We start from the raw sequence: 22,090 nt of genomic DNA on the forward strand, positions 1-22,090 counted from the left end.
GCAGGCTCGTAACTCTGTTTCTACTGGAGATACGGGGATGTCCTTTGAGTATGTTATAGACCAATTTGTCCCCCATCTAGCCATACTAAGAATTAGGGCTACGACAAACAGTAGTCGAGTAATTAAGCTAATCGTAAACAAACAAACCCCTCCATAGGAAATACATTAGACTAAATTCTGGAGGCTCGTAACTCTGGTTCTACCAGAGATACGGGGATGTAAATAATGTGACTTTGACACAAATGTTCGGATAATTATAAAGGTCTTTGCATGTTCCAAGCAAAAAAAAAAAAAAAACTTCGCGGTCTCGAACCTGTGGCCTTCCGGGAGTGAGGCGGATGCGATAACCGCTACACTAAAGATATGTTATTATTTTTAATCGAAGGAACAGGGTCAAGTAATTAAGCAATACGTGAACAAACAAACCCCTCCATAGAAAATGCATTAGACTATATTTTGCAGGCTCGTAACTCTGTTTCTACTCGAGATACGGGGATGTCCTTTGAGTATGTTATAGACCAATTTGTCCCCCATCTAGCCATACTAAGAATTAGGGCTACGACAAACAGTAGTCGAGTAATTAAGCTAATCGTAAACAAACAAACCCCTCCATAGGAAATACATTAGACTAAATTCTGGAGGCTCGTAACTCTGGTTCTACCAGAGATACGGGGATGTAAATAATGTGACTTTGACACAAATGTTCGGACAATTATAAAGGTCTTTGCATGTTCCAAGCAAAAAAAAAAAAAAACTTCGCGGTCTCGAACCTGTGGCCTTCCGGGAGTGAGGCGGATGCGATAACCGCTACACTAAAAATATGCTATTATTTTTAATCGAAAGAACAGGGTCAAGTAATTAAGCAATACATTAACAAACAAACCCCTCAATAGAAAATGCATTAGACCATACTTTGCAGGCCCATAACTCTGTGTCTACTAGAGATACCGGGATGTCGTTAGGATATGTTATAGTACAATTTGTCCCCCATCTAACCATACTAAAAACATTGAGCTACGGCAAACAGGGGCCGAGTAATTAAGCTAAACGTAAACAAACAACCCCTCCATAGGAAATGCATTAGACTATACTTTGCAGGCTCGTAACTCTGTTTCTACTGGAGATACGGGGATGTCCTTTTAGTATGTTTTATTCCAATTTGTCCCCCATCTAACCATACTAAAAACATTGAGCTACGTCAAACAGGGGCCGAGATATTAAGCAAAATGTTCGTCAACTTTGGTATCGTCTCACTTATTTTTATTATGTTACTTATGATTTTTGCACTAAACTTTGGAGGCTCATAACTCTTGTTCTACAAGAGATACTGGGATCTCCTTTGGATATGTCATAGTACTCTTTGCTCCCCATACAAGGATACTTTAAACTTGAGACTACCTGAATATCGTCGTCAACTTATTTTTTGTCTCACTTATTGTTAGAAGGTTACTTTTGATTTTTGAAAATAAACTTTGCAGGCTCGTAACTCTGTTTCTACTGGAGATACGGGGATGTCCTTTGAGTATGTTATAGACCAATTTGTCCCCCATCTAGCCATACTAAGAATTAGGGCTACGACAAACAGTAGTCGAGTAATTAAGCTAATCGTAAACAAACAAACCCCTCCATAGGAAATACATTAGACTAAATTCTGGAGGCTCGTAACTCTGGTTCTACCAGAGATACGGGGATGTAAATAATGTGACTTTGACACAAATGTTCGTACAATTATAAAGGTCTTTGCATGTTCCAAGCAAAAAAAAAAAAAAACTTCGCGGTCTCGAACCTGTGGCCTTCCGGGAGTGAGGCGGATGCGATAACCGCTACACTAAAGATATGTTATTATTTTTAATCGAAAGAACAGGGTCAAGTAATTAAGCAATACATTAACAAACAAACCCCTCAATAGAAAATGCATTAGACCATACTTTGCAGGCCCATAACTCTGTGTCTACTAGAGATACCGGGATGTCGTTAGGATATGTTATAGTCCAATTTGTCCCCCATCTAACCATACTAAAAACATTGAGCTACGACAAACAGGGGCCGAGTAATTAAGCTAAACGTAAACAAACAACCCCTCCATAGGAAATGCATTAGACTATACTTTGCAGGCTCGTAACTCTGTTTCTACTGGAGATACGGGGATGTCCTTTTAGTATGTTTTATTCCAATTTGTCCCCCATCTAACCATACTAAAAACATTGAGCTACGACAAACAGGGGCCGAGATATTAAGCAAAATGTTCGTCAACTTTGGTATCGTCTCACTTATTTTTATTATGTTACTTATGATTTTTGCACTAAACTTTGGAGGCTCATAACTCTTGTTCTACAAGAGATACTGGGATCTCCTTTGGATATGTCATAGTACTCTTTGCTCCCCATACAAGGATACTTTAAACTTGAGACTACCTGAATATCGTCGTCAACTTATTTTTTGTCTCACTTATTGTTAGAAGGTTACTTTTGATTTTTGAAAATAAACTTTGCAGGCTCGTAACTCTGTTTCTACTGGAGATACGGGGATGTCCTTTGAGTATGTTATAGACCAATTTGTCCCCCATCTAGCCATACTAAGAATTAGGGCTACGACAAACAGTAGTCGAGTAATTAAGCTAATCGTAAACAAACAAACCCCTCCATAGGAAATACATTAGACTAAATTCTGGAGGCTCGTAACTCTGGTTCTACCAGAGATACGGGGATGTAAATAATGTGACTTTGACACAAATGTTCGTACAATTATAAAGGTCTTTGCATGTTCCAAGCAAAAAAAAAAAAAAACTTCGCGGTCTCGAACCTGTGGCCTTCCGGGAGTGAGGCGGATGCGATAACCGCTACACTAAAGATATGTTATTATTTTTAATCGAAAGAACAGGGTCAAGTAATTAAGCAATACATTAACAAACAAACCCCTCAATAGAAAATGCATTAGACCATACTTTGCAGGCCCATAACTCTGTGTCTACTAGAGATACCGGGATGTCGTTAGGATATGTTATAGTCCAATTTGTCCCCCATCTAACCATTTTAAAAACATTGAGCTACGACAAACAGGGGCCGAGTAATTAAGCTAAACGTAAACAAACAACCCCTCCATAGGAAATGCATTAGACTATACTTTGCAGGCTCGTAACTCTGTTTCTACTGGAGATACGGGGATGTCCTTTTAGTATGTTTTATTCCAATTTGTCCCCCATCTAACCATACTAAAAACATTGAGCTACGACAAACAGGGGCCGAGATATTAAGCAAAATGTTCGTCAACTTTGGTATCGTCTCACTTATTTTTATTATGTTACTTATGATTTTTGCACTAAACTTTGGAGGCTCATAACTCTTGTTCTACAAGAGATACTGGGATCTCCTTTGGATATGTCATAGTACTCTTTGCTCCCCATACAACGATACTTTAAACTTGAGGCTACCTGAATATCGTCGTCAACTTATTTTTTGTCTCACTTATTGTTAGAAGGTTACTTTTGATTTTTGAAAATAAACTTTGCAGGCTCGTAACTCTGTTTCTACTGGAGATACGGGGATGTCCTTTGAGTATGTTATAGACCAATTTGTCCCCCATCTAGCCATACTAAGAATTAGGGCTACGACAAACAGTAGTCGAGTAATTAAGCTAATCGTAAACAAACAAACCCCTCCATAGGAAATACATTAGACTAAATTCTGGAGGCTCGTAACTCTGGTTCTACCAGAGATACGGGGATGTAAATAATGTGACTTTGACACAAATGTTCGGATAATTATAAAGGTCTTTGCATGTTCCAAGCAAAAAAAAAAAAAATCTTCGCGGTCTCGAACCTGTGGCCTTCCGGGAGTGAGGCGGATGCGATAACCGCTACACTAAAGATATGTTATTATTTTTAATCGAAGGAACAGGGTCAAGTAATTAAGCAATACGTGAACAAACAAACCCCTCCATAGAAAATGCATTAGACTATATTTTGCAGGCTCGTAACTCTGTTTCTACTCGAGATACGGGGATGTCCTTTGAGTATGTTATAGACCAATTTGTCCCCCATCTAGCCATACTAAGAATTAGGGCTACGACAAACAGTAGTCAGTAATTAAGCTAATCGTAAACAAACAAACCCCTCCATAGGAAATACATTAGACTAAATTCTGGAGGCTCGTAACTCAGGTTCTACCAGAGATACGGGGATGTAAATAATGTGACTTTGACACAAATGTTCGGACAATTATAAAGGTCTTTGCATGTTCCAAGCAAAAAAAAAAAAAACTTCGCGGTCTCGAACCTGTGGCCTTCCGGGAGTGAGGCGGATGCGATAACCGCTACACTAAAGATATGTTATTATTTTTAATCGAAAGAACAGGGTCAAGTAATTAAGCAATACATTAACAAACAAACCCCTCAATAGAAAATGCATTAGACCATACTTTGCAGGCCCATAACTCTGTGTCTACTAGAGATACCGGGATGTCGTTAGGATATGTTATAGTCCAATTTGTCCCCCATCTAACCATACTAAAAACATTGAGCTACGACAAACAGGGGCCGAGTAATTAAGCTAAACGTAAACAAACAACCCCTCCATAGGAAATGCATTAGACTATACTTTGCAGGCTCGTAACTCTGTTTCTACTGGAGATACGGGGATGTCCTTTAAGTATGTTTTATTCCAATTTGTCCCCCATCTAACCATACTAAAAACATTGAGCTACGACAAACAGGGGCCGAGATATTAAGCAAAATGTTCGTCAACTTTGGTATCGTCTCACTTATTTTTATTATGTTACTTATGATTTTTGCACTAAACTTTGGAGGCTCATAACTCTTGTTCTACAAGAAATACTGGGATCTCCTTTGGATATGTCATAGTACTCTTTGCTCCCCATACAAGGATACTTTAAACTTGAGGCTACCTGAATATCGTCGTCAACTTATTTTTTGTCTCACTTATTGTTAGAAGGTTACTTTTGATTTTTGAAAATAAACTTTGCAGGCTCGTAACTCTGTTTCTACTGGAGATACGGGGATGTCCTTTGAGTATGTTATAGACCAATTTGTCCCCCATCTAGCCATACTAAGAATTAGGGCTACGACAAACAGTAGTCGAGTAATTAAGCTAATCGTAAACAAACAAACCCCTCCATAGGAAATACATTAGACTAAATTCTGGAGGCTCGTAACTCTGGTTCTACCAGAGATACGGGGATGTAAATAATGTGACTTTGACACAAATGTTCGGATAATTATAAAGGTCTTTGCATGTTCCAAGCAAAAAAAAAAAAAAAACTTCGCGGTCTCGAACCTGTGGCCTTCCGGGAGTGAGGCGGATGCGATAACCGCTACACTAAAGATATGTTATTATTTTTAATCGAAGGAACAGGGTCAAGTAATTAAGCAATACGTGAACAAACAAACCCCTCCATAGAAAATGCATTAGACTATATTTTGCAGGCTCGTAACTCTGTTTCTACTCGAGATACGGGGATGTCCTTTGAGTATGTTATAGACCAATTTGTCCCCCATCTAGCCATACTAAGAATTAGGGCTACGACAAACTGTAGTCAGTAATTAAGCTAATCGTAAACAAACAAACCCCTCCATAGGAAATACATTAGACTAAATTCTGGAGGCTCGTAACTCTGGTTCTACCAGAGATACGGGGATGTAAATAATGTGACTTTGACACAAATGTTCGGACAATTATAAAGGTCTTTGCATGTTCCAAGCAAAAAAAAAAAAAAACTTCGCGGTCTCGAACCTGTGGCCTTCCGGGAGTGAGGCGGATGCGATAACCGCTACACTAAAGATATGTTATTATTTTTAATCGAAAGAACAGGGTCAAGTAATTAAGCAATACATTAACAAACAAACCCCTCAATAGAAAATGCATTAGACCATACTTTGCAGGCCCATAACTCTGTGTCTACTAGAGATACCGGGATGTCGTTAGGATATGTTATAGTCCAATTTGTCCCCCATCTAACCATACTAAAAACATTGAGCTACGACAAACAGGGGCCGAGTAATTAAGCTAAACGTAAACAAACAACCCCTCCATAGGAAATGCATTAGACTATAATTTGCAGGCTCGTAACTCTGTTTCTACTGGAGATACGGGGATGTCCTTTTAGTATGTTTTATTCCAATTTGTCCCCCATCTAACCATACTAAAAACATTGAGCTACGACAAACAGGGGCCGAGATATTAAGCAAAATGTTCGTCAACTTTGGTATCGTCTCACTTATTTTTATTATGTTACTTATGATTTTTGCACTAAACTTTGGAGGCTCATAACTCTTGTTCTACAAGAGATACTGGGATCTCCTTTGGATATGTCATAGTACTCTTTGCTCCCCATACAAGGATACTTTAAACTTGAGGCTACCTGAATATCGTCGTCAACTTATTTTTTGTCTCACTTATTGTTAGAAGGTTACTTTTGATTTTTGAAAATAAACTTTGCAGGCTCGTAACTCTGTTTCTACTGGAGATACGGGGATGTCCTTTGAGTATGTTATAGACCAATTTGTCCCCCATCTAGCCATACTAAGAATTAGGGCTACGACAAACAGTAGTCGAGTAATTAAGCTAATCGTAAACAAACAAACCCCTCCATAGGAAATACATTAGACTAAATTCTGGAGGCTCGTAACTCTGGTTCTACCAGAGATACGGGGATGTAAATAATGTGACTTTGACACAAATGTTCGGATAATTATAAAGGTCTTTGCATGTTCCAAGCAAAAAAAAAAAAAAACTTCGCGGTCTCGAACCTGTGGCCTTCCGGGAGTGAGGCGGATGCGATAACCGCTACACTAAAGATATGTTATTATTTTTAATCGAAGGAACAGGGTCAAGTAATTAAGCAATACGTGAACAAACAAACCCCTCCATAGAAAATGCATTAGACTATATTTTGCAGGCTCGTAACTCTGTTTCTACTCGAGATACGGGGATGTCCTTTGAGTATGTTATAGACCAATTTGTCCCCCATCTAGCCATACTAAGAATTAGGGCTACGACAAACAGTAGTCGAGTAATTAAGCTAATCGTAAACAAACAAACCCCTCCATAGGAAATACATTAGACTAAATTCTGGAGGCTCGTAACTCTGGTTCTACCAGAGATACGGGGATGTAAATAATGTGACTTTGACACAAATGTTCGGATAATTATAAAGGTCTTTGCATGTTCCAAGCAAAAAAAAAAAAAACTTCGCGGTCTCGAACCTGTGGCCTTCCGGGAGTGAGGCGGATGCGATAACCGCTACACTAAAGATATGTTATTATTTTTAATCGAAGGAACAGGGTCAAGTAATTAAGCAATACGTGAACAAACAAACCCCTCCATAGAAAATGCATTAGACTATATTTTGCAGGCTCGTAACTCTGTTTCTACTCGAGATACGGGGATGTCCTTTGAGTATGTTATAGACCAATTTGTCCCCCATCTAGCCATACTAAGAATTAGGGCTACGACAAACTGTAGTCAGTAATTAAGCTAATCGTAAACAAACAAACCCCTCCATAGGAAATACATTAGACTAAATTCTGGAGGCTCGTAACTCTGGTTCTACCAGAGATACGGGGATGTAAATAATGTGACTTTGACACAAATGTTCGGACAATTATAAAGGTCTTTGCATGTTCCAAGCAAAAAAAAAAAAAAACTTCGCGGTCTCGAACCTGTGGCCTTCCGGGAGTGAGGCGGATGCGATAACCGCTACACTAAAGATATGTTATTATTTTTAATCGAAAGAACAGGGTCAAGTAATTAAGCAATACATTAACAAACAAACCCCTCAATAGAAAATGCATTAGACCATACTTTGCAGGCCCATAACTCTGTGTCTACTAGAGATACCGGGATGTCGTTAGGATATGTTATAGTCCAATTTGTCCCCCATCTAACCATACTAAAAACATTGAGCTACGACAAACAGGGGCCGAGTAATTAAGCTAAACGTAAACAAACAACCCCTCCATAGGAAATGCATTAGACTATAATTTGCAGGCTCGTAACTCTGTTTCTACTGGAGATACGGGGATGTCCTTTTAGTATGTTTTATTCCAATTTGTCCCCCATCTAACCATACTAAAAACATTGAGCTACGACAAACAGGGGCCGAGATATTAAGCAAAATGTTCGTCAACTTTGGTATCGTCTCACTTATTTTTATTATGTTACTTATGATTTTTGCACTAAACTTTGGAGGCTCATAACTCTTGTTCTACAAGAGATACTGGGATCTCCTTTGGATATGTCATAGTACTCTTTGCTCCCCATACAAGGATACTTTAAACTTGAGGCTACCTGAATATCGTCGTCAACTTATTTTTTGTCTCACTTATTGTTAGAAGGTTACTTTTGATTTTTGAAAATAAACTTTGCAGGCTCGTAACTCTGTTTCTACTGGAGATACGGGGATGTCCTTTGAGTATGTTATAGACCAATTTGTCCCCCATCTAGCCATACTAAGAATTAGGGCTACGACAAACAGTAGTCGAGTAATTAAGCTAATCGTAAACAAACAAACCCCTCCATAGGAAATACATTAGACTAAATTCTGGAGGCTCGTAACTCTGGTTCTACCAGAGATACGGGGATGTAAATAATGTGACTTTGACACAAATGTTCGGATAATTATAAAGGTCTTTGCATGTTCCAAGCAAAAAAAAAAAAAAACTTCGCGGTCTCGAACCTGTGGCCTTCCGGGAGTGAGGCGGATGCGATAACCGCTACACTAAAGATATGTTATTATTTTTAATCGAAGGAACAGGGTCAAGTAATTAAGCAATACGTGAACAAACAAACCCCTCCATAGAAAATGCATTAGACTATATTTTGCAGGCTCGTAACTCTGTTTCTACTCGAGATACGGGGATGTCCTTTGAGTATGTTATAGACCAATTTGTCCCCCATCTAGCCATACTAAGAATTAGGGCTACGACAAACAGTAGTCGAGTAATTAAGCTAATCGTAAACAAACAAACCCCTCCATAGGAAATACATTAGACTAAATTCTGGAGGCTCGTAACTCTGGTTCTACCAGAGATACGGGGATGTAAATAATGTGACTTTGACACAAATGTTCGGATAATTATAAAGGTCTTTGCATGTTCCAAGCAAAAAAAAAAAAAACTTCGCGGTCTCGAACCTGTGGCCTTCCGGGAGTGAGGCGGATGCGATAACCGCTACACTAAAGATATGTTATTATTTTTAATCGAAAGAACAGGGTCAAGTAATTAAGCAATACATTAACAAACAAACCCCTCAATAGAAAATGCATTAGACCATACTTTGCAGGCCCATAACTCTGTGTCTACTAGAGATACCGGGATGTCGTTAGGATATGTTATAGTCCAATTTGTCCCCCATCTAACCATACTAAAAACATTGAGCTACGACAAACAGGGGCCGAGTAATTAAGCTAAACGTAAACAAACAACCCCTCCATAGGAAATGCATTAGACTATACTTTGCAGGCTCGTAACTCTGTTTCTACTGGAGATACGGGGATGTCCTTTTAGTATGTTTTATTCCAATTTGTCCTTCATCTAACCATACTAAAAACTTTGGGCTACGACAAACAGGGGCCGAGTACTTAAGCAAAACGTAAAGAAACAAACCCCCTCCATAGGAAATGAGTTAGACTATACTTTGCAGGCTCGTAACTCTGTTTCTACTGGAGATACGGGGATGTCCTTTGAGTATTTTATAGTCCAATTTGTCCCCCATCTAACCATACTAAAAATATTGAGCTACGACAAACAGGGGCCGAGTAATTAAGCTAAACGTAAACAAACAACCCGTCGATAGGAAATGCATTAGACTATATTTTGCAGGGCCATAACTCTGTGTCTACTAGAGATACCGGGATGTCCTTAGGATATGTTATAGTCCAATTTGTCCTTCATCTAACCATACTAAAAACTTTGGGCTACGACAAACAGGGGCCGAGTACTTAAGCAAAACGTAAAGAAACAAACCCCCTCCATAGGAAATGAGTTAGACTATACTTTGCAGGCTCGTAACTCTGTTTCTACTGGAGATACGGGGATGTCCTTTGAGTATTTTATAGTCCAATTTGTCCCCCATCTAACCATACTAAAAACATTGAGCTACGACAAACAGGGGCCGAGTAATTAAGCTAAACGTAAACAAACAACCCGTCCATAGGAAATGCATTAGACTATACTTTGCAGGCCCATAACTCTGTGTCTACAAGAGATACGGGGATGTCCTTAGGATATGATATAGTTAAAATTGTCCCCCATCTAACCATACTAAAAACATTGAGCTACGACAAAAAGGGGCCGAGATATTAAGCAAAATGTTCGTCAACTTTGGTATCGTCTCACTTATTTTTATTATGTTACTTATGATTTTTGCACTAAACTTTGGAGGCTAATAACTCTTGTTCTACAAGAGATACTGGGATCTCCTTTGGATATGTTATAGTACTCTTTGCTCCCCATACAAGGATACTTTAAACTTGAGGCTACCTCAATATCGTCGTCAACTTATTTTTTGTCTCACTTATTGTTAGAAGGTTACTTTTGATTTTTGAAAATAAACTTTGCAGGCTCGTAACTCTGGTTCTACCAGAGATACGGGGATGTAAATAATGTGACCTTGACACAAATGTTCGGATAATTATAAAGGTCTTTGCATGTTCCAAGCAAAAGAAAAAACTTCGCGGTTTCGAACCTGTGGCCTTCCGGGAGTGAGGCGGATGCGATAACCGCTACACTAAAGATATGCTATTATTTTTAATCGAAAGAACAGGGTCATGTAATTAAGCAATACGTGAACAAACAAACCCCTCCATAGAAAATGCATTAGACTATACTTTGCAGGCTCGTTACTCTGTTTCTACTGGAGATACGGGGATGTCCTTTGAGTATGTTATAGTCCAATTTGTCCCCCATCTAACCATACTAAAAATATTGAGCTACGACAAACAGGGGCCGAGTAATTAAGCTAAACGTAAACAAACAACCCGTCGATAGGAAATGCATTAGACTATATTTTGCACGGCCATAACTCTGTGTCTACTAGAGATACCGGGATGTCCTTAGGATATGTTATAGTCCAATTTGTCCTTCATCTAACCATACTAAAAACTTTGGGCTACGACAAACAGGGGCCGAGTACTTAAGCAAAACGTAAAGAAACAAACCCCCTCCATAGGAAATGAGTTAGACTATACTTTGCAGGCTCGTAACTCTGTTTCTACTGGAGATACGGGGATGTCCTTTGAGTATTTTATAGTCCAATTTGTCCCCCATCTAACCATACTAAAAACATTGAGCTACGACAAACAGGGGCCGAGTAATTAAGCTAAACGTAAACAAACAACCCGTCCATAGGAAATGCATTAGACTATACTTTGCAGGCCCATAACTCTGTGTCTACAAGAGATACGGGGATGTCCTTAGGATATGATATAGTTAAAATTGTCCCCCATCTAACCATACTAAAAACATTGAGCTACGACAAACAGGGGCCGAGATATTAAGCAAAATGTTCGTCAACGTTGGTATCGTCTCACTTATTTTTATTATGTTACTTATGATTTTTGCACTAAACTTTGGAGGCTAATAACTCTTGTTCTACAAGAGATACTGGGATCTCCTTTGGATATGTTATAGTACTCTTTGCTCCCCATACAAGGATACTTTAAACTTGAGGCTACCTCAATATCGTCGTCAACTTATTTTTTGTCTCACTTATTGTTAGAAGGTTACTTTTGATTTTTGAAAATAAACTTTGCAGGCTCGTAACTCTGGTTCTACCAGAGATACGGGGATGTAAATAATGTGACCTTGACACAAATGTTCGGATAATTATAAAGGTCTTTGCATGTTCCAAGCAAAAGAAAAAACTTCGCGGTTTCGAACCTGTGGCCTTCCGGGAGTGAGGCGGATGCGATAACCGCTACACTAAAGATATGCTATTATTTTTAATCGAAAGAACAGGGTCATGTAATTAAGCAATACGTGAACAAACAAACCCCTCCATAGAAAATGCATTAGACTATACTTTGCAGGCTCGTAACTCTGTTTCTACTGGAGATACGGGGATGTCCTTTGAGTATGTTATAGTCCAATTTGTCCCCCATCTAACCATACTAAAAATATTGAGCTACGACAAACAGGGGCCGAGTAATTAAGCTAAACGTAAACAAACAACCCGTCGATAGGAAATGCATTAGACTATATTTTGCAGGGCCATAACTCTGTGTCTACTAGAGATACGGGGATGTCCTTGGGATATGTTATAGTCCAAATTGTCTTTCATCTAACCATACTAAAAACTTTGGGCTACGACAAACAGGGGCCGAGTACTTAAGCAAAACGTAAAGAAACAAACCCCCTCCATAGGAAATGAGTTAGACTATATTTTGCAGGCTCGTAACTCTGTTTCCACTGGAGATACGGGGATGTCCTTTGAGTATTTTATCATGGATTTATAATAGAAGCTTACGCTTCCTGGATATTCCACTGTAGCCTTCAGTAAGGCATTTCGATTTTAAACACATTTATGTCATAAAATTCACGCGGATGGGGACTGGGGGGCTGATGACGTAGAAATTGAGGCAAACTTTTTTCTCTCGGCGCGCGTGCGCGCGCGCTTTTCTAAAAATTGTTTCGCGCGCGCTATTAAAAATTAAAACTTAAGCGCGTGAAAAACTTCCACCCCCTCTGAATTTGCCTCAAATTCTACGTCACAAACGCGCGTGCCAGGCTCCTACTAGCTCGCGCCATTTCAGACGAGGAATAAATGTTGTGCCCGTTTTAAGGCGAGTGGAATATCCAGGAAGCGTAAGCTTCTATTATAAATCCATGATGTTATAGTACAATTTGTCCCCCATCTAACCATACTAAAAACATTGAGCTACGACAAACAGGGGCCGAGTAATTAAGCGAAACGTAAACAAACAACCCGTCCATAGGAAATGCATTAGACTATACTTTGCAGGCCCATAACTCTGTGTCTGCTAGAGATACCGGGATGTCCTTAGGATATGTTATAGTCCGATTTGTCCTTCATCTAACCATACTAAAAACATTGAGCTACGACAAACAGGGGCCGAGCAATTAAGCTAAACGTAAACAAACAACCCGTCCATAGGAAATGCAGTAGACTATATTTTGCAGGCCCATAACTCTGTGTCTACTAGAGATACGGGGATGTCCTTAGGATACGTTATAGTCCAAATTGTCCCCCATCTAACCATACTAAAAACATTGAGCTACGACAAACAAGGGCCGAGATATTAAGCAAAATGTTCGTCAACTTTGGTATCGTCTCACTTATTTTTATTATGTTACTTATGATTTTTGCACGAAACTTTGGAGGCTCATAACTCTTGTTCTACAAGAGATACTGGGATCTCCTTTGGATATGTTATAGTACTCTTTGCTCCCCATACAAGGATACTGTTTGTCGTAGGTCATTATTTTTAGTATGGTTAGATGGGGGAAAAATTGGACTATAACATACTCATAGGACATCCCCGTTTCTCCAGTAGAAACAGAGTTACGAGCCTGCAAAGTATAGTCTAATGCATTTCCTATGGAGGGGGTTTGTTTCGTTACGTTTTGCTTAAGTACTCGGCCCCTGTTTGTCGTAGCCCAAAGTTTTTAGTATGGTTAGATGAAGGACAATTTGGACTATAACATATCCTAAGGACATCCCCGTATCTCTAGTAGACACAGAGTTATGGGCCTGCAAAATATAGTCTAATGCATTTCCTATGGACGGGTTGTTTGTTTACGTTTAGCTTAATTACTCGGCCCCTGTTTGTCGTAGGTCATTATTTTTAGTATGGTTAGATGGGGGAAAAATTGGACTATAACATACTCATAGGACATCCCCGTTTCTCCAGTAGAAACAGAGTTACGAGCCTGCAAAGTATAGTCTAATGCATTTCCTATGGAGCGGGTTTGTTTCGTTACGTTTTGCTTAAGTACTCGGCCCCTGTTTGTCGTAGCCCAAAGTTTTTAGTATGGTTAGATGAAGGACAATTTGGACTATAACATATCCTAAGGACATCCCCGTATCTCTAGTAGACACAGAGTTATGGGCCTGCAAAGTATAGTCTAATGCATTTCCTATAGAGGGGTTTGTTTGTTTACGATTAGCTTAAATACTCGACTACTGTTTGTCGTAGCTCAATGTTTTTACTATGGTTAGATGGGGGACAAATTGGACTATAACATACTCAAAGGACATCCCCGTATCTCCAGTAGACACAGAGTTACGAGCCTGCAAAGTATAGTCTAATGCATTTTCTACGGAGGGGTTTGTTTGTTCACGTATTGCGTAATTACTTGACCCTGTTCTTTCGATTAAAAATAATAACATATCTTTAGTGTAGCGGTTATCGCATCCGCCTCACTCCCGGAAGGCCACAGGTTCGAAACCGCGTAGTTTTTTTTATAATTATCCGAACATTTGTGTCAAGGACACATTATTTACATCCCCGTATCTCTGGTAGAACCAGAGTTACCAGCCTCCAGAATTTAGTCTAATGTATTTCCTATGGAGGGGTTTGTTTGTTTACGATTAGCTTAATTACTCGACTACTGTTTGTCGAAGCCCTAATTCTTAGTATGGCTAGATGGGGGACAAATTGGTCTATAACATACTCAAAGGACATCCCCGTATCTCCAGTAGAAACAGAGATACGAGCCTGCAAAGTTTATTTTCAAAAATCAAAAGTAACCTTCTAACAATAAGTGAGACAAAAAATAAGTTGACGACGATATTGAGGTAGCCTCAAGTTTAAAGTATCCTTGTATGGGGAGCAAAGAGTACTATAACATATCCAAAGGAGATCCCAGTATCTCTTGTAGAACAAGAGTTATGAGCCTCCAAAGTTTCGTGCAAAAATCATAAGTAACATAATAAAAATAAGTGAGACGATACCAAAGTTGACGAACATTTTGCTTAATATCTCGGCCCTTGTTTGTCGTAGCTCAATGTTTTTAGTATGGTTAGATGGGGGACAATTTGGACTATAACGTATCCTAAGGACATCCCCGTATCTCTAGTAGACACAGAGTTATGGGCCTGCAAAATATAGTCTACTGCATTTCCTATGGACGGGTTGTTTGTTTACGTTTAGCTTAATTGCTCGGCCCCTGTTTGTCGTAGCTCAATGTTTTTAGTATGGTTAGATGAAGGACAAATTGGACTATAACATATCCTAAGGACATCCCGGTATCTCTAGCAGACACAGAGTTATGGGCCTGCAAAGTATAGTCTAATGCATTTCCTATGGACGGGTTGTTTGTTTACGTTTCGCTTAATTACTCGGCCCCTGTTTGTCGTAGCTCAATGTTTTTAGTATGGTTAGATGGGGGACAAATTGTACTATAACATCATGGATTTATAATAGAAGCTTACGCTTCCTGGATATTCCACTCGCCTTAAAACGGGCACAACATTTATTCCTCGTCTGAAATGGCGCGAGCTAGTAGGAGCCTGGCACGCGCGTTTGTGACGTAGAATTTGAGGCAAATTCAGAGGGGGTGGAAGTTTTTCACGCGCTTAAGTTTTAATTTTTAATAGCGCGCGCGAAACAATTTTTAGAAAAGCGCGCGCGCACGCGCGCCGAGAGAAAAAAGTTTGCCTCAATTTCTACGTCATCAGCCCCCCAGTCCCCATCCGCGTGAATTTTATGACATAAATGTGTTTAAAATCGAAATGCCTTACTGAAGGCTACAGTGGAATATCCAGGAAGCGTAAGCTTCTATTATAAATCCATGATAAAATACTCAAAGGACATCCCCGTATCTCCAGTGGAAACAGAGTTACGAGCCTGCAAAATATAGTCTAACTCATTTCCTATGGAGGGGGTTTGTTTCTTTACGTTTTGCTTAAGTACTCGGCCCCTGTTTGTCGTAGCCCAAAGTTTTTAGTATGGTTAGATGAAGGACAATTTGGACTATAACATATCCTAAGGACATCCCCGTATCTCTAGTAGACACAGAGTTATGGGCCTGCAAAATATAGTCTAATGCATTTCCTATGGACGGCCTGCAAAGCATAGTCTAATGCATTTCCTTTGGACGGGTTGTTTGTTTACGTTTAGCTTAATTACTCGGCCCCTGTTTGTCGTAGCTCAATGTTTTTAGTATGATTAGATGGGGGACAAATTGGAATATAACATACTCAAAGGACATCGCCTTATCTACAGTAGAAACAGAGTTACGAGCCTGCAAAGTATAGTCTAATGCATTTTCTATGGAGGGGTTTGTTTGTTCACGTATTGCTTAATTACTTGACCCTGTTCTTTCGATTAAAAATAATAACATATCTTTAGTGTAGCGGTTATCGCATCCGCCTCACTCCCGGAAGGCCACAGGTTCGAAACCGCGAAGTTTTTTCTTTTGCTTGGAACATGCAAAGACCTTTATAATTATCCGAACATTTGTGTCAAGGTCACATTATTTACATCCCCGTATCTCTGGTAGAACCAGAGTTACGAGCCTGCAAAGTTTATTTTCAAAAATCAAAAGTAACCTTCTAACAATAAGTGAGACAAAAAATAAGTTGACGACGATATTGAGGTAGCCCCAAGTTTAAAGTATCCTTGTATGGGGAGCGAGTTATGAGCCTCCAAAGTTTAGTGCAAAAATCATAAGTAACATAATAAAAATAAGTGAGACGATACCAAAGTTGACGAACATTTTGCTTAATATCTCGGCCCTTGTTTGTCGTAGCTCAATGTTTTTAGTATGGTTAGATGGGGGACAATTTGGACAATAACATTTCCTAAGGACATCCCCGTATCTCTAGTAGACACAGAGTTATGGGCCTGCAAAATATAGTCTAATGCATTTCCTATGGACGGGTTGTTTGTTTACGTTTAGCTTAATTACTCGGCCCCTGTTTGTCGTAGGTCATTATTTTTAGTATGGTTAGATGGGGGAAAAATTGGACTATAACATACTCATAGGACATCCCCGTTTCTCCAGTAGAAACAGAGTTACGAGCCTGCAAAGTATAGTCTAATGCATTTCCTATGGAGGGGGTTTGTTTCGTTACGTTTTGCTTAAGTACTCGGCCCCTGTTTGTCGTAGCCCAAAGTTTTTAGTATGGTTAGATGAAGGACAATTTGGACTATAACATATCCTAAGGACATCCCCGTATCTCTAGTAGACACAGAGTTATGGGCCTGCAAAATATAGTCTAATGCATTTCCTATGGACGGGTTGTTTGTTTACGTTTAGCTTAATTACTCGGCCCCTGTTTGTCGTAGGTCATTATTTTTAGTATGGTTAGATGGGGGAAAAATTGGACTATAACATACTCATAGGACATCCCCGTTTCTCCAGTAGAAACAGAGTTACGAGCCTGCAAAGTATAGTCTAATGCATTTCCTATGGAGCGGGTTTGTTTCGTTACGTTTTGCTTAAGTACTCGGCCCCTGTTTGTCGTAGCCCAAAGTTTTTAGTATGGTTAGATGAAGGACAATTTGGACTATAACATATCCTAAGGACATCCCCGTATCTCTAGTAGACACAGAGTTATGGGCCTGCAAAGTATAGTCTAATGCATTTCCTATAGAGGGGTTTGTTTGTTTACGATTAGCTTAAATACTCGACTACTGTTTGTCGTAGCTCAATGTTTTTACTATGGTTAGATGGGGGACAAATTGGTCTATAACATACTCAAAGGACATCCCCGTATCTCCAGTAGAAACAGAGATACGAGCCTGCAAAGTTTATTTTCAAAAATCAAAAGTAACCTTCTAACAATAAGTGAGACAAAAAATAAGTTGACGACGATATTGAGGTAGCCTCAAGTTTAAAGTATCCTTGTATGGGGAGCAAAGAGTACTATAACATATCCAAAGGAGATCCCAGTATCTCTTGTAGAACAAGAGTTATGAGCCTCCAAAGTTTCGTGCAAAAATCATAAGTAACATAATAAAAATAAGTGAGACGATACCAAAGTTGACGAACATTTTGCTTAATATCTCGGCCCTTGTTTGTCGTAGCTCAATGTTTTTAGTATGGTTAGATGGGGGACAATTTGGACTATAACGTATCCTAAGGACATCCCCGTATCTCTAGTAGACACAGAGTTATGGGCCTGCAAAATATAGTCTACTGCATTTCCTATGGACGGGTTGTTTGTTTACGTTTAGCTTAATTGCTCGGCCCCTGTTTGTCGTAGCTCAATGTTTTTAGTATGGTTAGATGAAGGACAAATTGGACTATAACATATCCTAAGGACATCCCGGTATCTCTAGCAGACACAGAGTTATGGGCCTGCAAAGTATAGTCTAATGCATTTCCTATGGACGGGTTGTTTGTTTACGTTTCGCTTAATTACTCGGCCCCTGTTTGTCGTAGCTCAATGTTTTTAGTATGGTTAGATGGGGGACAAATTGTACTATAACATCATGGATTTATAATAGAAGCTTACGCTTCCTGGATATTCCACTCGCCTTAAAACGGGCACAACATTTATTCCTCGTCTGAAATGGCGCGAGCTAGTAGGAGCCTGGCACGCGCGTTTGTGACGTAGAATTTGAGGCAAATTCAGAGGGGGTGGAAGTTTTTCACGCGCTTAAGTTTTAATTTTTAATAGCGCGCGCGAAACAATTTTTAGAAAAGCGCGCGCGCACGCGCGCCGAGAGAAAAAAGTTTGCCTCAATTTCTACGTCATCAGCCCCCCAGTCCCCATCCGCGTGAATTTTATGACATAAATGTGTTTAAAATCGAAATGCCTTACTGAAGGCTACAGTGGAATATCCAGGAAGCGTAAGCTTCTATTATAAATCCATGATAAAATACTCAAAGGACATCCCCGTATCTCCAGTGGAAACAGAGTTACGAGCCTGCAAAATATAGTCTAACTCATTTCCTATGGAGGGGGTTTGTTTCTTTACGTTTTGCTTAAGTACTCGGCCCCTGTTTGTCGTAGCCCAAAGTTTTTAGTATGGTTAGATGAAAGACAATTTGGACTATAACATATCCCAAGGACATCCCCGTATCTCTAGTAGACACAGAGTTATGGCCCTGCAAAATATAGTCTAATGCATTTCCTATCGACGGGTTGTTTGTTTACGTTTAGCTTAATTACTCGGCCCCTGTTTGTCGTAGCTCAATATTTTTAGTATGGTTAGATGGGGGACAAATTGGACTATAACATACTCAAAGGACATCCCCGTATCTCCAGTAGAAACAGAGTTACGAGCCTGCAAAGTATAGTCTAATGCATTTTCTATGGAGGGGTTTGTTTGTTCACGTATTGCTTAATTACATGACCCTGTTCTTTCGATTAAAAATAATAGCATATCTTTAGTGTAGCGGTTATCGCATCCGCCTCACTCCCGGAAGGCCACAGGTTCGAAACCGCGAAGTTTTTTCTTTTGCTTGGAACATGCAAAGACCTTTATAATTATCCGAACATTTGTGTCAAGGTCACATTATTTACATCCCCGTATCTCTGGTAGAACCAGAGTTACGAGCCTGCAAAGTTTATTTTCAAAAATCAAAAGTAACCTTCTAACAATAAGTGAGACAAAAAATAAGTTGACGACGATATTGAGGTAGCCTCAAGTTTAAAGTATCCTTGTATGGGGAGCAAAGAGTACTATAACATATCCAAAGGAGATCCCAGTATCTCTTGTAGAACAAGAGTTATTAGCCTCCAAAGTTTAGTGCAAAAATCATAAGTAACATAATAAAAATAAGTGAGACGATACCAACGTTGACGAACATTTTGCTTAATATCTCGGCCCCTGTTTGTCGTAGCTCAATGTTTTTAGTATGGTTAGATGGGGGACAATTTTAACTATATCATATCCTAAGGACATCCCCGTATCTCTTGTAGACACAGAGTTATGGGCCTGCAAAGTATAGTCTAATGCATTTCCTATGGACGGGTTGTTTGTTTACGTTTAGCTTAATTACTCGGCCCCTGTTTGTCGTAGCTCAATGTTTTTAGTATGGTTAGATGGGGGACAAATTGGACTATAAAATACTCAAAGGACATCCCCGTATCTCCAGTAGAAACAGAGTTACGAGCCTGCAAAGTATAGTCTAACTCATTTCCTATGGAGGGGGTTTGTTTCTTTACGTTTTGCTTAAGTACTCGGCCCCTGTTTGTCGTAGCCCAAAGTTTTTAGTATGGTTAGATGAAGGACAAATTGGACTATAACATATCCTAAGGACATCCCGGTATCTCTAGTAGACACAGAGTTATGGCCCTGCAAAATATAGTCTAATGCATTTCCTATCGACGGGTTGTTTGTTTACGTTTAGCTTAATTACTCGGCCCCTGTTTGTCGTAGCTCAATATTTTTAGTATGGTTAGATGGGGGACAAATTGGACTATAACATACTCAAAGGACATCCCCGTATCTCCAGTAGAAACAGAGTAACGAGCCTGCAAAGTATAGTCTAATGCATTTTCTATGGAGGGGTTTGTTTGTTCACGTATTGCTTAATTACATGACCCTGTTCTTTCGATTAAAAATAATAGCATATCTTTAGTGTAGCGGTTATCGCATCCGCCTCACTCCCGGAAGGCCACAGGTTCGAAACCGCGAAGTTTTTTCTTTTGCTTGGAACATGCAAAGACCTTTATAATTATCCGAACATTTGTGTCAAGGTCACATTATTTACATCCCCGTATCTCTGGTAGAACCAGAGTTACGAGCCTGCAAAGTTTATTTTCAAAAATCAAAAGTAACCTTCTAACAATAAGTGAGACAAAAAATAAGTTGACGACGATATTGAGGTAGCCTCAAGTTTAAAGTATCCTTGTATGGGGAGCAAAGAGTACTATAACATATCCAAAGGAGATCCCAGTATCTCTTGTAGAACAAGAGTTATTAGCCTCCAAAGTTTAGTGCAAAAATCATAAGTAACATAATAAAAATAAGTGAGACGATACCAAAGTTGACGAACATTTTGCTTAATATCTCGGCCCCTTTTTGTCGTAGCTCAATGTTTTTAGTATGGTTAGATGGGGGACAATTTTAACTATATCATATCCTAAGGACATCCCCGTATCTCTTGTAGACACAGAGTTATGGGCCTGCAAAGTATAGTCTAATGCATTTCCTATGGACGGGTTGTTTGTTTACGTTTAGCTTAATTACTCGGCCCCTGTTTGTCGTAGCTCAATGTTTTTAGTATGGTTAGATGGGGGACAAATTGGACTATAAAATACTCAAAGGACATCCCCGTATCTCCAGTAGAAACAGAGTTACGAGCCTGCAAAGTATAGTCTAACTCATTTCCTATGGAGGGGGTTTGTTTCTTTACGTTTTGCTTAAGTACTCGGCCCCTGTTTGTCGTAGCCCAAAGTTTTTAGTATGGTTAGATGAAGGACAAATTGGACTATAACATATCCTAAGGACATCCCGGTATCTCTAGTAGACACAGAGTTATGGCCCTGCAAAATATAGTCTAATGCATTTCCTATCGACGGGTTGTTTGTTTACGTTTAGCTTAATTACTCGGCCCCTGTTTGTCGTAGCTCAATATTTTTAGTATGGTTAGATGAGGGACAAATTGGACTATAAAATACTCAAAGGACATCCCCGTATCTCCAGTAGAAACAGAGTTACGAGCCTGCAAAGTATAGTCTAACTCATTTCCTATGGAGGGGGTTTGTTTCTTTACGTTTTGCTTAAGTACTCGGCCCCTGTTTGTCGTAGCCCAAAGTTTTTAGTATGGTTAGATGAAGGACAAATTGGAATAAAACATACTAAAAGGACATCCCCGTATCTCCAGTAGAAACAGAGTTACGAGCCTGCAAAGTATAGTCTAATGCATTTCCTATGGAGGGGTTGTTTGTTTACGTTTAGCTTAATTACTCGGCCCCTGTTTGTCGTAGCTCAATGTTTTTAGTATGGTTAGATGGGGGACAAATTGGACTATAACATATCCTAACGACATCCCGGTATCTCTAGTAGACACAGAGTTATGGGCCTGCAAAGTATGGTCTAATGCATTTTCTATTGAGGGGTTTGTTTGTTAATGTATTGCTTAATTACTTGACCCTGTTCTTTCGATTAAAAATAATAACATATCTTTAGTGTAGCGGTTATCGCATCCGCCTCAC

This window comes from Phalangium opilio, unplaced genomic scaffold, assembly GCF_054372755.1.
Source record: "Phalangium opilio isolate 3A_F unplaced genomic scaffold, DU_Popi_V2 ptg000101l_1, whole genome shotgun sequence".
NCBI classification, from domain to species: Eukaryota; Metazoa; Arthropoda; class Arachnida; order Opiliones; family Phalangiidae; genus Phalangium; species Phalangium opilio.